The following is a 13,558-nucleotide window of genomic DNA, read 5'->3' on the forward strand; positions in this document are numbered from 1 at the left end:
TTCTTTCCATTGATGATTATTAATTATTTTCTCTTCTAACCTTAACAGCCCTCAACAAAAACAATTTAAGCGCATAGAAAGGTTAGCATCTTTCACAAGAACCTTAGCCTATAGTTAGACAATGAACTCACAACAACAGACTAATTGAGAGATTGCTTGTTCTCACTCCCTTCAGTTTATCATCACAGAAGCCATTTTTCTTCTTTGTCTTTCTTTTCTGTAATTTTAGTCAGCATACATATTGTATTGGTTCCTCTGATTGCACTCTGCCTCTCCTCAGGGCTCATGAGATCAGAGATTGAGAATTGAAAGTGACCTCAGAGTCATCTTGTCAATTCTCCACATTTGGCAGATGAGGAATCTTGAGGTCCAGGGCTATGAAGTAAGTGCCAGGCTCACACAGATAGGATCTGTTCATCAGTCTTGTGATACTTCTTTATGTTCTTCATATAAATTACATGAAATTCCATAATTTCTCCTATTATTGGTCATATATGTTATTTTCTTTCATATATATCATATCTATTAATATGCCTGTACATAGGTGTCCATTCCCTAGAATGGTTTTGATACGGAGTCCCACAAGTTGAATTGATGGAACAAAATATATGTTTAATTTTGTTGACAATTCATTTTGCTCTATTGTTATCTAGACTGCCTGCAGTAGTCTACAATTCGTACAGTGTATCTTAGTCCCTGTTCTTCCACTGCTCTTGCATTAGATTTTTCTAATTTTTGATATTTTTGTAACAGTCAGATGTTACAAATTTGTTTTGATGTGTATTTCCCTGATTTTTTTGATTTTTAAGTATCTTTTCATGTACCAGTAATTTTTCCTCCTTCATAATTGTTAATATCCTTTGACCATCATAAACAAGGGAGGAGACAAATTCAGATGCCAGTTCAGATCTTTTTGGTTTTTTTAGGTTTTTGCAAGGCAATGGGGTTAAGTGGCTTGCCCAAGGCCGCATAGCCAGGGAATTATTAAGTGTCTGAGGCTGGATTTGAACTCAGGTCCTCCTGACTCTAGTGCCCTTATTCTATCTACTGCACCACCTAACTGCCCCCCAGTTTAGATCTTGATATGTTCTTTTTAGATTTTAATTGGCAGACTGTTTTATGATGTATCCACTACCAATATTTTCTTCTATTGTGGTTTGTTTTTTAATTTTTGGAGAGATAACTTTTTGTTATGCAAAACCTTAGCTGCATATAAACAAATCCATTGATTTTTGTCTAGAATACTGTCTTATATTTGACTGATGAAATTTCTCTCCCTTTCTCATTTGCAAGATGTATTTTAACCATTTTGTTTCCAGTTTTTGTGATTCTAAAATATCTATATTGCTAATCTAGTTTATGTTTTTTTCATGTTGGGTTGACCCCCCAAACCATTTGTTTTGACTAGGTAGTTATCCAGTTTTTTTCTTGTGTTTTTTTAAGTATTCTTTGGTATAGTGCTTTTGCAAACATGGGTTTATTAAACTCAAATATTTTCTATTCATTGGTTTCTATTTCTAGTTTCTCTATCCTACTGGGTAGATTTCTTTATTCTTTTTATCCTATAGTACCAGATGGCTTTTGAAAATTATTGCTTTTATGGTACATTTGGAGATTTGATAGTGCTCATTTCCATTTACTGATTTTCTTGATCATAGTTCTCTATATTTTTGTGAATTTATCCATACAAATTTTCAGATTACTTTAGCTAATTATAGGATAGAATTGGTATTTTATTAAATCTTTTAAGTTCGTTTGTAAGTATTACAGTTTTTGCTAGATTTGTGTGCCCTAAGCATGAGTTGGAAATATCCTGCCATTTGTTTAGTTCTTCATGTGGTAATTATTATAAAATGTTTTTTAAAACATAAATAGCTGTCACATTCTATAAGGATGTGCATTATATGTTGTTCAAATCTGACAAGTTAATTTAATGTTTTGATATCTACTTTTACCCTTAGATTTGTTCCTGTCATATTAAGATAATGGAAACTGAGTTTTGTTTAGCCAGAGAGGAGAAATATCACACATCATATTTCTGTCTTTACTTATGTCATTTGTTTAATGAAAAATATTACTATGGAAAAAATCAGAGAGTTACTTTAACCCAGAGGTTCCTAACCTTTTTTTTACGTCACATCATGGATCCTTTTTGGCAGGCTGGTGATGCCTCGGTGATATCTAGAACATTCTTAAAAGCATAAAATAAGATACACAGAATTAGACAAATAACCAAAGGTTATTGTCAATCATTGTCCATAGAAATTTTCATGGACTCCCAGAGATGTTAAGCCCAGGTAATGAACCCCTTCTCTACTTTCATTGAGTCTCTTTTTCCTTCTTCTATTGATTAATGTCTCCGGAATGCAGTAGAGTGAGTAGCTAGATGACATCCTGATTCACATTCCGTTTGCCATCTCCTATGATCCTTCTGTGTAGTTTTCATTTTTGAAAGACCGCCTCCTTCAATATTTCAATGAAGTTATGATGTTTCAGTCAAAGTCCTCTCTTCACTGATGCAGATTTCATCTCTAAACCATAGGAGGTCGCTATCCATTAATGGTTATTGCTTTGAAAAACAAAATGACCACCTGATTATCAAGTGGTGATGAGACTTTTTCTACATTTAAACTACTCCTTTGGTGACATATGCACAATCTCCCAAAAGTCCAGGGAGAGTCAATGGTAATTCATGGAAATGTAACACTTGAGATTTATGAAACGTTTTACACTGATCATTTTGTTTGAGTCTCATAGCTCTATAAAGTAGATGTTACTGGTCTTCTTTTCCCATTTTGCAGATGAAGTACTGATCCTTTGAGAGGGTGAGTGACTTGCACATGACCAGCTAAGTGTCAGAATTAGGATTAGAAAACAGCTTTTTGACTCTGTTTTCACATTTTCCTCTCTGTGACCTACTACTCCTTAATCTTTCTGCCTTTATTTGGAGGAACACTCTCCCTTAGGAACAAGAGCAAGAGAGGGAGGAAACTTAAGAGAGAAATATACATGAAGTCACTCAAGTAGGTTTTTTCCTCAGTTCTCACATTTGTCATTTCTACTCAACCTGCATGGATAGTATTATTGGTCTAAAAAAATCTGAAAGTGGGTTTTATAAAAGGAAGGCTGGGAGCCAGTATTTCCTTGGTGCTTTCAGCTTTGAAAAGTGGGACACAAATATTAGCTCATTTTCTTCCTTACCCGGAAGGTAGATGCAGATAGTCTCTCCTTTGGTAGATGAGGAAGCTAAGGGAGAAAAATTTGAATTTAGGACTTCCTGGCTCCAGGTCCACTTGACTCCCTTGTCAAGGGTTCAACTGTGAAGGATAGAATATGCTTGTATGTATGCATGTACATAGATCAAGATATCTACACACACGTACATATCCACATATTCACAGTAACTTTGGTGCTGGAGAATAGATTTTTCTGAGCCTTAACTCTTTCAGATTGGAGATTGGCAAAGGGTAAATGGTCTTTGCTTTATCCCTTAGAGGCCTCAGGAGAGGCTGTCATCTGGACTGCGCTCCCTTATTGGATCAGACTGCAGGAGATATCTCTCTCTCTGTATAGTCTTCAGCAGCTAGGTGGTGCCATAAATAGAGCATTGACCTTGAAGTCAGGAGGATGGGAGCTCCACTCCAGCCTCAGATGCTGAATGGATGATTTTGAGCAACATCCAGGGCCATCTCCAGCCACCTTGGTTCATCTCTGGCCACTGGACCCAGATGGCTCTGGAGGAGAAAGTGAGACTGGTGACTCAGCCATCCCCCACTTACTCAAGTCCAGTTCATGTGCTTGTCATGGCATCTCTTCCGTGATGTCATGGTCTTCTTTAAAAATTAAAAACAAATATCATTGGCATAAACTTCAAAACACAAAAGATATCTTCCACATCACAGTGAGGAATTAATGAAGGACTTTCATTAAGTATCTTCCATATGCTAACCTTTATTAAGTCCTTAATTTACTAAATGCTCATAACTGCATTTGATCCTGAAGATACAAAGTCAAATGCATCAGTCTTTGACCTCAAGGTGCTCATATTCTGTATGACTGGGGGGAAGAGAAAATGAAGAAAGAAGCCCATATATAATCTAAGAAAGTGGAGAGGAACAGAAAAAGAAAAATTGTTGGCTTTGGAGTCAGAGGACCTGAATTCAAATCTTATACAAAGTCCCAGTGTGACCTGGGGCTGGCTTCAACCCTCCTCAACCTCAGTTTTTTCATCTTTAAAACAAGGGGATTGAATTTAGTGGCATATGAACTTCTTTCCAGGTCTGAAGCTATGAGAATTCTTAAGGAACTTGTTGAAATTATAATTATAATCCAATTTTATTCTCTATACGAATAGAATCATCAGTGTCTATTTTGTCATATCTATCTCTTAACCATATGAGTTTCCTAAATTGGACATTTAAATATCAAAGTATATTGCATATGAATGTATTTATGCTTAATTGTTTCTATATAATATATTGTATCATATTTATATATAGCAGTTGACATTTATAAAATAGCTAACATATTTTATATTTTTTATGCATCAGTGTAACATTTCTATAAATAATCTCGTGATTAATTATTAAATTGTAATGATTTGACCCCATCTTCCCTAGCTAGGCCAGAGGCTGCTTTAAGTCTTTGTGTCAAGCACCAAGCACAGTGACTGGCACAAAGCAGATACTTGATAAATGGTTGTTGACTGATTTATTAAATTCTTTCTTGGCATTAAAAGGAGGAACTGGTCACTTTTTAAACCTCTGGTTGTGAAGTGTCTGCTTTCAGAAAGGGGATTGTTTTAGGGCCTGGGTATCCCCATTTGATCATATGTACTAAGTAATTTGTTGCTTCTCAAAGCAGCTTTTCTTGTTCAGTCCTGTTTGGCTTTGGGGATTTTCTTAGCAGAGATACTGGAAAGGTTTGCTCTTTCCTTGTCCATCTCATTTTACAGATAAGGCGAACTATTTGAAGTGACTTGCCTAGGGTCACACAGCTAGTAAATGCCTCAGGCCAGATTTGAATTCAGGAAGATGAGTCTTCCTGACTATAGGCCTAGTGCCCTATCCACTGTATCACCTGGCTCTCCCCCTTTAATGAGAAGGTACTTTTCAAATGAAGATGCAGCCAGATATATAGGTTTTTATTTCTCTAAGATCAGAATCAGAAGAGCTCTAGTTTTCCAATGCAGTCTAAAAGAAACTTTGATTAAAATAATCAAAATGTCTTTTTTGAAACTTTCCCTTTTAATAGCAAATAAATTGTGTTTTTTCCAGTATATGCTGCAGCAGCAGCACTTTCTACCACTGTTAGACTAGTCATTCAGAACTGTGAATGTACAGCCAGTCAGATTATGATTCAATGCATGAGTGAGTGATCCCATTTATGGAAATGCTTTTTCCATGAATTCAGAAATAGCAACCCCTCCATATTTTTCATTTTGTCCAATTCTTGTTCATCTCCTTCCCTAGGGTCAACATAGAGAATTTGATTAAACATATGGAAACATGCAGAATCTGTTAATATTCAGGAATCCCAGTGTGGCATTTGGCACTTTTTTCCTTTGGTGATACACCCATCTCTTTTCCCTAAAGAATCTACTTTTATTTTTTTTCCCTTAAGGATATGATTTCTCTCTCAACATATTCAACTTAGATCAATGTATAGCATGGAAACAATGTAAAGACTAACAGACTGCCTTCTGTGGGGTGGGGGGAGGGAAGTAAGATTAGGGGAAAATTGTAATATTCAAAAATAAATAAAATAAAAAGAATCTATTTAACTGTTATATCATGCACAGAAGTTGTCATTGTTAATATGGGTCATTTGTTGCTTTTTGAGACATTCATGTAAAAGGTTGCTATAGGTAGCTTCGTAGAGTTCAAGGTCAGGAGTCAGGAAAAATGTGAGTTTAAATATATTTTCAGACACCAAATGTATGACTTTGGGCAAGTCACTTAACCTTGGATTGCCTCAGTTTCCTCATTTCTAAAATGAGATGATAACAGTATCTACTTCTCAGATTGTTGAGGATCAAATGAGATAATAAAGTGCTTATCATAGAGCCTGGCACATAAATGCTGGCTATTTAGTTTTGTTTTCCAGTGGAAATTGATTCCCAGTCATAGAGCACTGTGGTTCAGAAAAAGAGTTGTAATGTCAGGGAGCCAGCCACTTGGATCATCAAAAGTGGTGCTCACTTTGAGGTCAGCAAGAAAAAAGAATTACATCAGACAAGTTGATTTTAAGTGATAAATATTTAAGACCCTTTGCTAAAAAAATAATAATTTGCAGAGCATTAAATTCTTGATATATTTGACCTTTATGTTATAATAAGAGGTATTAACATGCATCTCGATTCATTCAAGAGTTCCCCCTTCCTGTTTGCATATATCTGTAGAGAATTGCTAGCAAGAGGTACATTATAATTAATATTTTCAAAGTTAATTCAGCAGTTGATTTTGAGTTTATTCTGGCTAGACCTTTTGTATTCATTTAATAAATATATTTTAAGATTTTTTTCCCCAAAATTCAAATTGTCTCAATGGGGCAGGAGTATAGACATCTGCATTACACTGTCTATATGTACCATATAAGTTTTTCTCTGGCTTGAAGGGTGGATTTGGGAGATTTCAAGACTTAGTTTGAGGTGATGGTAGGGAGAAGAACTCTATGTGAAGGAAAAATAAACAGAGATAAGATAACAGGTCTTGGACTGAGAAATCCCTGTATGCCCAAACTTAATTTAAAAGAAAAGCCATTGGGGCGGCTAGGTGGCACAGTGGATAGAGCACCGACCCTGGAGTCAGGAGGACCTGAGTTCAAATGTGGGCTTAGACACTTAATAATGACCTAGCTGTGTGGCCTTGGGCAAGCCACTTAACCCAATTTGCCTTGCAAAAAAACCCCTTAAAAACATTGTTATTTATATATTTTGGTTTTATAACATCAAAATTTCCCCAAGCCTTACCTTCCCACCTCTCAAAGAGCCATCCCCTATAATCAATAATTTTTTTTTTTAGAAAAGAGGAAATTGGAGAAAAATCAAATAACAAAACTTAGGTACATTGAAAAAGTTGAAATTATATGGAATAGGTGGAGTAAGACAGGGACTCACTCAAGTTCTCCCTCAAACCACTCCAAATACCTTTAAATAATGACTCTAACCAAATTCTAGGATGGCAGAACCCCCACAAAAGACATCTTGGGGGATTGGACAGGAAGGGTCAGCTGTACCAGGGTAAGAGGGGAGTGGAGAGCAGTTCAAGCTATACCAAAGCAAACTGCCCCCAACCATCCAGGAGCAGGAAGCTGAACTACTGAGTCAATAGCAGCAGTGGTGATTTCCAGATCTCTCAGCTCAGGGATTGCCAATTTAGAGGGTCAGCAGGAAAAGTCTGCTCCACCAGAATGAAATTGGAGCACAGCCAGCGCAGAAGCCTAGCAGACCAGGACCAGGTCTCAGGAGCCATTGAATCTGCAGAGACAACTGCTTCCAGAGCACTTAGCCCATGGACAGTAAGGGAATCAGAAGATTATAAAGGTCTCTTTGCTATTCCTGAGGCAGGACTCAATTGTTTTGCCCATACTCAGGTCTGGATTGCAGTCTGGGGCCCCAGTAGAAGCACAACAGAGTTTACTGCCATACAGGAGCAGGGACTCTTTTCACAGTTCCAGGACTGAAAGGAGTCCTTGTGATCACCCATACACCAGAGCATGGATCATAAGACCTTGAAAGAATTGAAAACTTGCAGGTCTCTAGAAAGATATCTGAAAACAGCTTCAAAAATCCCCCAAAACTTGGGACAGTGTATCTTCCACTCTGAAGCAGAGTCCCACCTTAACAAAGTCATAGACTGGAGATATAATTAAACAGCAGCAGAAGAAACTGACCATGGATAGCTACTATAGTCGTGAGGAAAATCAAAATCCATGCATGAAAAAAGATAACAAAGTCAAAACATTTACATCCAAAGCCCCCAAGAAAAATATGAATTAGTCTCAGTCCAAGGATTTTGAACATCAAGTAACAGTGGTAGAGGAAATATAAATAAGAATGATATCAAAAAATCAAGAAAACCAGTTCAGCAGCTTGGTGAAGGAGATTGAAACTAGATTGGACCAAATGGAAAAAAGAGGTCCGAAAAACCAATGAGGAGAAAAATGCTTTAAAAAGCAAAATTGACCAAATGTAAAAGGAAATACAAAATCTCACTGAAGAAAATATAGAATGGGGGCGGCTAGGTGGCATAGCGGATAAAGCACCCGGCCTTGGAGTAGGAGTACCTGGGTTGAAATCTGGTCTCAGACACTTAATAATTACCTAGCTGTGTGGCCTTGGGCAAGCCACTTAACCCTGTTTGCCTTGCAAAAACCTAAAAAAATACAGAATGGAGCAAAGGGAAACTGATGACTTTGTGAGAAATCAAGAAACAAAACCAAAAGAATAGAAAAACTAGAAGAGAATGTGAAATTTCTCAATGGAAAGACAACTGACCTGGTAAAACAGAACCAGGAGAGATAATTTCAAAATTATTGGACTACTTGAAAACCAGGATCAAAAAAAGTGCCAAGTGTGGCCTTGGGCAAGCCACTTAACCCCATCTGCCTTGCAAAAACCTAAAAAAAAAGTGCCTAGATGTCATCTTTCAAGAAATTATCAAGGAAACCTGCCCTAATATTTTAGAAGCAAAGGGTAAAATAGAAACTGAAAGATTGTACTATAAATTATATAATAAGCACATAATAGATGCTTATTGGTTTGACTATTGAACTATTATTCATAATTGCTTCTTTCCTGTGTATGATTCTAGAATTTTTGTGTTTATGAAATTCAAGAAAAGTCTTTCAAAACTGAAGCCTTAAAAGACTTGTAGAATTTTACTTTGTGCCCCTTAGATTGACTTTCTTAGATGTTACCTTTTTTCATACTCATTTGATCTTTGAAGTCTTTTAATATGCATTTTTTCCTACTTTAGTCTAAGACAGCATGGATGAGGCTGTTGTATTAATTATTGAAATTTTAAAAAGTACTTTTCTTCTCAAATTCCTACATCAAGCAAATAGTGGCATTGATATAATTTTGTCAGAATATCTAATGTTCATATATGTTAGATAAAATTGGAAGGCTTACCCTGTTAGTTCTGAGAGTCCCTTGGACCAAGTTTGGTTTGTATTGGGAGGGGGAGTAAGGAAGTTTACCAAATTTCAGGCTGCATAGTTTGAAAATGAATGAAAAGGTTTATTTGCTTTTTTCTTGTTTTGTTTTTTCTTTACCATGAGATTGTTTACATTGAAATGGAAATATAATTATTATTTCAGCAGACCATAGTCCAACTGTTGTTAACCTTGGAAATCCATTAGTAATCAACCTTTCTCTGACAACATGTTGGTAAAAATTGGTGTTTGCTTTCCTATTCTTGGAGTTTATTTCTTGGTTTACTTCAAGGTAATTGGTTAAGTGAGATAGAATAAAATCCTTGAGAATTTGTGTAAAAGATTTCCCTTTTTATCATAAAGGAATAGAGAAAATAATAGGACAATCCCAATTTCCTAAAATGAAATGACAATTTGATCTGAGGAAAAAGAAAATGTCTAGCAAAGTTTGTTCTTTCAGAGAATACAGCTGTATTCTATTCGATCTCATTTTTGCCCTTTGGCATTTTCATTTAATCTCCTTTCTGGATGTGCAGTTCATTCTCCCTTTTCAAAAATAAAAAATAACCCAGAATAGTTGTACTTTCATATTTTTTCCTGCTCTTCAATATCATAGTTATCAATTTTGGGCATATATGTTATTTTCACTTTTTTTTCCTGTCTTTAAAATGACTTTTGGAATCACTTCTCATTATGTGTTGCAAGGATGGTGTGATTTAGGATCTGTGAAATGGGGAAAAGCCTTAGTGAAAGTATTTGAATGAAAAAAATGAATAAATTACAAAGTATTGGTTAAATGCAGATTCTGGGTTAGACTGTCTTCTAACTGCTGGGGACACAAATATTAAAAAAAGAAAGAAGCATCCCTGCCCTGAAGGAGCCATGAAGGAGAATGGCATCTAGGGAAGGATGTTTTGTTCTGGGAAGGTTAAAAGGTATTAGTGGCTATCTTTCTTATTTTGCTTCTATAAGTCTACTAATTAAAATGATTCAGTGGTACCCTATTATCTAGTGAATAAATATAAACTCCTGATCCTGGCATTTAGGGTACTTCATTTTATAATTCTTACCTATTTTTTGAGCTTTATCTTATGCTGCTCACTGTCCTATACCTTATATCACAGCCAGACATGTAGGGGCAATCAGATGCCCTTCATTTGGAGTGGCAATTGGAAACATGACAGTTGAAGTTGCATGTTAGAAACTTAGGAGAGATTAAGACTTTGAAAACAGGATCTAAGAGTCATCTTTGAAGCCATTGGACTGCATGAGATTGTGAAGGAACAGTGAAAGGGGAAAAAAGGTGAGAGGCCAAAAGACAGGACCTTGGGGAAGAAACACTTTAAGTTGTAATGAAAAGAATCACAATCAGTGTAAGGATACAGGAAAGCCTTCATAGGGATAGAAACCAAGATTCCAAAGAATCTTGGACCATCAAATATCACATTCTCTCTGCTACCTGAAAAGATTTCTTCTTCTTTTTCCTACTCCAGTTAAAAAAATGTAAAAAAATCTAGGTGGCTTGGCTACAAATCTGGGCTACTTTCCAGATGGTTTAATAGCCTCCCCCAGTATCATAACCTCTATAGTTGGGTTGACAATTGCTTTTCCTTTGGAAAACCAAAAGAGTATTCTTTTATATTTGGATGTTTATACATACTTTTTAAAATCTTGAGTTTAACATTTGAGTAATTGGTGGCAGTATGCTTGACACTTTGGAATCTTGGAGAAGCTTTCTTTCTTTTTTGTTTTTTCTCCTAAGTAACATGCTAGTATGAGTTTTTTTCTTCTTGGTAAGTAAATCAAATCAATTTAAACAAAGAAGACTAAAACTTTTTTTTAAAACCTTTTTTTAAAAAACTTCATTTACCTCTTCAATTGCTCTAATCAAGCCTTCAATTCCCCAATCTGAAAAGGATTTCTGGAGCTGATAACCAATCAGTATAATAATATGGGTAGCTTGGTGAATCACTGGATAGAGTACCTAGCCTGAAGTCAGGAAAACCTGAGTTCAAATTGATCTCAGACTCTTATTAGCTTTGTGACCTTGGGCAAGTCACTTAACCCTGCTTGTCTCAGTTTCTTTATCTATAAAAGGAACTGGAGAAGGGAACAGTAAAACTCCTTTATTTCTGCCAAGAAAAGCCCAAATGGGGTTGTGAAAGTCAGACATGACTGAAAACAACTGTACAACAACAACAAAAATAATATTAAGGGAAGTTAATATTTTTATAGTTTTTTTAGGTTATCCAAAACATTTTCAACCAGGAGTTAACTTTGCTCTTGGCCACATCATCTTCAAAGAGAAAAGAAGCCTCAAAACCAGTATCATCAAGTGAATAGGGTGCAGTTACTAATTTGGGAGGTCTGACAATAACATTAGTCTATATTTTTGTTTTATTTCTTTGACTCCATCCATTCATAGATATCCACCATTTTTTGACTCATGAAAAGCATTTATTTTTCCTTTCAGTGCAGTAGCTTGCTTTTTCATCCATGTTAATTTTCCTTTATTGATAATATGTTACCTAGTAATTCTCTTGACTCCAAGTTGCATTGTATGTACCATGAGTACAGTGAAAATCATGTGAATGGTCATTGCTTAAGTTCTATGTAGATCAAATGAGTATATGATCAAAGGATCTCAGTTATGTCATAATTCACTAATCCATGTAGAAAGTCTACAGTCAACCATCTTTATTAAGAGTTTATTATGAGGGGTGGCTAGGTGGCACAGTGGATAGAGCACTGGCCTCGGAGTCAGTAGTACCTGGGTTCAAATCCGGCCTCACAAACTTAATAATAATTACCTAGCTGTGTGGCCTTGGATGAGCCACTTAACCCTATTTGCCTTGCAAAAACCTTAAAAAAAGAGTTTACTGTGTGTCACAGGCTGGGAATACAAATACTAGTAGAAAGACAGATAATTCCTGCTCTCAAGGACCTTATATTTTATTGGGCAAAGTTAATATGTGAAAGGAAGCTGGAGATGGGGTTGGGTAGAATGAGGCTAGCAGACATAGTAGAGAAGGTCTGAGTGTAAAATTGTAGAAAAATGACCAGCTGACCTGATCGCTCTCCTTGTTTGAACATTTTGGGAGACACCATCCCGTCAGAGGGAGGCACAGGGATTGAGGGTGTGTGTGAATTGAAGGAGTGGACTGAGTTTCCAGTGTCAAGAGTTTTCTGAGATGTGTTAGAAAAGAGCCAGAATATAGCTGAAAGAGGAATGTAAGCATAAGGATTGAAGGTCAAGCAAGTCAGGAGGGCAGATGCAGAGTGATGAGGAATGTATTTCTTTTACATGTTGAAAGTATCTAATACATGACAGAAAGCCTAGTGTTTGAGAGAGACATCATGCAGCAAAGACAAAATGCCTTGGAAATTGTCTCATTTGGCCCATAGATTCTACAAATAAAGAAACTGAGGCACAGTGGCTTACACAGTGGAACAGAACTAGAACCTGGATCTTTGATGCAGCAATTTATCTCTGATGCTTGTTACTTTTCAAACTAATTAGTAAGATGTACTTAGCCAGGAGCCTCCTGAAAATCAAGATGTGAATGAGCTCCTGACCTTCAATGTCCTAAGTCACAAACAACTTTCAAGAGATTTATTTACAAGGCATAGCCAGGTCTCTCAGCAGTATAGTGTATACATTTTCCATCTGGCAGTATGATAGGACTTTTCTAGATTGATTCAAATAAAGATCTGGTGGAAAGGAGTTAAATCTTTTCTGGGATTATTTGGTTTATTGACCTGCAATATATAATGTATATATTATATATAATAATATACAAATGCTAGGTTTTCAGCTTTTTGTTGAGAAGTGCTGGACTTACTTTGTTTTGGTTTCTGTCTTTTCCCCCAACTGGATTGCCTTATATACTGTGATTATACTGTGGTTTATCTTGTTGGCACCTCTTTGTCAATGACTTCAAAGTTTTGACTGGGATTCTGACTTTGTCTCTTTGGAATTTTGTACTTGGATCCTTACAATCAAAGAGGTTGTAAGGGATCCAGGAGATGAACATTTAAAATCTTTTCTGCAGTTGAAGTCTGTATATAAAATACAAGCATAACTTATGTGAATTGGGAACATGATTTTATAGAGTTGTTTTAACTTGCATTATCACCATTTGATAATTAATACATTTAGTCACATGGGATGATTATTTTCTCCTCTCTTGGTTTTCTTTTTTTTAAAGCAACAATTTCAACTTTGCATTTCAAAGTTTTAATTATAAAGGAGCTCAGAGCTCAGAATATGTTGTTTTCTCTTTTTATTTTCTCATTCTTCCCACCTACTTCCTTACTTTAGACTTGACTTTCAGGCCTCTTTGTACTTCTGGAGGAAAGATCTGGGTTAGTTCTGTTGTGGTTTTCTTGGAGTCTTGAATAT

The 13,558-nt window shown here is 36.1% G+C and overlaps 1 protein-coding gene across 4 annotated transcripts in view; it reads left to right on the forward strand.

The window, feature by feature from the left end:
• The window catches only part of DIAPH2 (diaphanous related formin 2), an 857,560-nt gene that overhangs the window by 174,615 nt on the left and 669,387 nt on the right, over positions 1–13,558 (forward strand). The gene's annotated exons all lie outside the window — the stretch shown is intronic.

Source organism: Macrotis lagotis, chromosome X (genome assembly GCF_037893015.1).
Source record: "Macrotis lagotis isolate mMagLag1 chromosome X, bilby.v1.9.chrom.fasta, whole genome shotgun sequence".
Classification (NCBI taxonomy): Eukaryota; Metazoa; Chordata; class Mammalia; order Peramelemorphia; family Peramelidae; genus Macrotis; species Macrotis lagotis.